This window comes from Molossus molossus, unplaced genomic scaffold (assembly GCF_014108415.1).
Source record: "Molossus molossus isolate mMolMol1 unplaced genomic scaffold, mMolMol1.p scaffold_m16_p_14, whole genome shotgun sequence".
Classification (NCBI taxonomy): Eukaryota; Metazoa; Chordata; class Mammalia; order Chiroptera; family Molossidae; genus Molossus; species Molossus molossus.
The window spans coordinates 39132849-39135301 of NW_023425349.1; the positions used below are offsets into that span (position 1 = coordinate 39132849).

The 2453-nt window shown below is 40.7% G+C and overlaps 1 non-coding gene across 1 annotated transcript; it reads right to left on the minus strand.

Annotated features, from left to right (window-relative positions):
• Positions 1 to 576: 576 nt before the first annotated feature.
• On the minus strand, positions 577 to 680 carry LOC118630312. The gene has a single exon (XR_004959561.1). It is a non-coding gene; the product is annotated as a U6 spliceosomal RNA (small nuclear RNA).
• Between the last annotated feature and the right edge of the window lie 1773 nt (positions 681 to 2453).

A 2453-nucleotide genomic window follows, 5' to 3' on the forward strand; every position in this document is an offset into this window, starting at 1 on the left:
TGTTTCTGGTAATATTCATAAAATAGAGGATTGTAGAACCCTACCTAGGTCATTGAGAAATGCTTCAACTCCCCTCACCCCACCCCTATTCTCCGACCTGTCATACAGAGCCACCAAACCCATGGCTAGCAGCAGACTTGGGCAGTATTCCTAGTCTCCTTTAAATCACTTCGACTATAGAGCACCTACCTCATTCATTAGTTATTTGCCCATATGTCTGTCTGACCACTAGAACTACTAATTCCTATGTAACTCCAGTACCTGGCATCTAGTAGACACTTGGTAAACATTCATTCAATGAATGAATGAATATTGCAAAATGGCTAACCTTCACATACACAGAAACAGTTAATTGGATCATTGTTAAAAAAACTTTTTAAGATCTCATAAAAATTGCAAATGACATGCAGGTGTATAATTGAGAAATTGGGCATTTCCTCCTACCTCACTCTTATTCCCACTGTAAGTTGGTCACAGTTAATGTTTTGGTGTCAGCACTAATTTTTCTTTATATATAATAAACAATATAATAAGTGATAACTATCAAACTGGAGTGGATGAGTCTTCCTTTATTTCTTTAATATGGAACGTTTCACTAATTTGCCTGTCATCCTTGCTCAAGGGACATGTTAATCTCTGTGTCATTCCAATTTTAGTCTATGTGCCGCTGAGGAGAGCACGGGTATGTCTTCTTTCAAGTTCGATGCTTGAAGCACCTTCACCTCCCATCTCTTGGCAATGTCAGGCACGTGATTTGCTTGTCTTACATTAACCATGTGGTACAGTAATTAGCAAACAAAGTTCAGGAGACTGGCCTTCCTGATAATCTGCAAGGCTAGTCTGCAATTTAGTGTTATCTTCGTTGAAGCTAAGTGGAATCATTAAAAGCATCCCAACACCCAACATAAACAAGCATGGTTAAAGCAACCAGATCTGTTCTGCTTATATGAGCAATTGTTCTGCTCTCACATTTGGAAAAGCGCTTTCGGGAAATGGAAAACAACATCCGGCGCTGCTTCCACGGCTAGGATTTCAGCTCTGGCCCCAGACACGAGCTCCATGACCTTCCACACTTATGTAACCTCTCGGCCTCAGTATCCCCATCTGTAAAATATGAATAAACGTATCTCCAATCTCATATCTTTGTGAGAATTAAACAAGTCGTGTAAAGCACTCAGAAGATAGCCTCACAGAGAAAGCCTATGTAAAACACATTTCTCATTGAGGTAAAATTTATATACAGTAACTGCAGATTTGAAGCGTACAGTTTGATGAGTTTTGACAAATGTATACACCACGTATGTGCTCTCACCCCAGTCGAGATGGAGCACACATTTTCTTCACTTTAGAAAGTTCCTGGTGCCCCTTCCCAGTCCATCTCAACCCCCTGTCCTCCCAGCTTAGCCCGATTGATTTCCTTTCCCCGGGGATTAGTTCTGGTATATTCAGGTAGAACTTTGTATCATTGGAACCATATAGCACATGTTCTTTTGACTCCTGGTTTTCTCATTCAGCACAGTGTATTTCAGTTTCATCCAGTAAGTCTTTCTGTTTGTGTTGCTGAGTATTATTCCATTATATAAATATATCACCACTTATGTATGCATTCTACCCTTAATAAACATTTAGATTGTTTTCAGTTTTTACAGAATTTTTTTTTTGGGGGGGGGTTCTTTTATCACACATTTCTTAGGTGTTTCCAAATATTTTAAGTTTAGGAAATGTGAACTGTAAGGTAAAGAAGGTGTGGTTTGCCCACGTTGTGGGTTGCTGCTTACCTGCCCTTTCTCTCCCTCATAATCTTGCTGAGTCTCTTTCCTTACTTGTTGTTTTTCACAGGTATTTTCAAGATTGTTGGCTTCAGGCCACAAACTGGAAGATCAATGATAATTGGGCCTCAAAAGAGAATGAACAGCCCTGGCTGGTTTTGCTCAGCAGTTAGAGCATCGGCCCTCAGACCAGAGAGTCCCGGGTTCTGTTCCCGCTAAGGGCACGTACCTCGGTTTCAGTTGCAGTTTGTCCCTGGCCCCGGTTGGGGTCGTGTGGGTGGCAACTAGTCAATGTGTCTTTCTCATATCAATGTTTCTCTCTCTCTCTTTCTCCCTCTCTCACTCCCACTCTAAAATAAAAAATAAAAATAAAAATAAATAAACAATTAACAGGGAAGCTAGAGCACAGCACCATGGTCACTCTTGGTTGAAATGAATGCTGACTAACCTGTTCCTACGCGCTGCAGAAAAGCCAGGAAAATCCACTTGGCTTTCCTGAGTCTTCAATAAATCTACTCTGCATTAGCATTTGACATCATAGGGCTATGGTGCAGAAACATACAGGTGATGTAAGAAAACACTTTGTAGTTTAAAGTCTTGTAGGAAAACCTGACATGCACGTGAGATGAGTTCTGATCGTATCATAACAGATTTGGCTCCAGCATCTTGCAAGATACAAAAGCA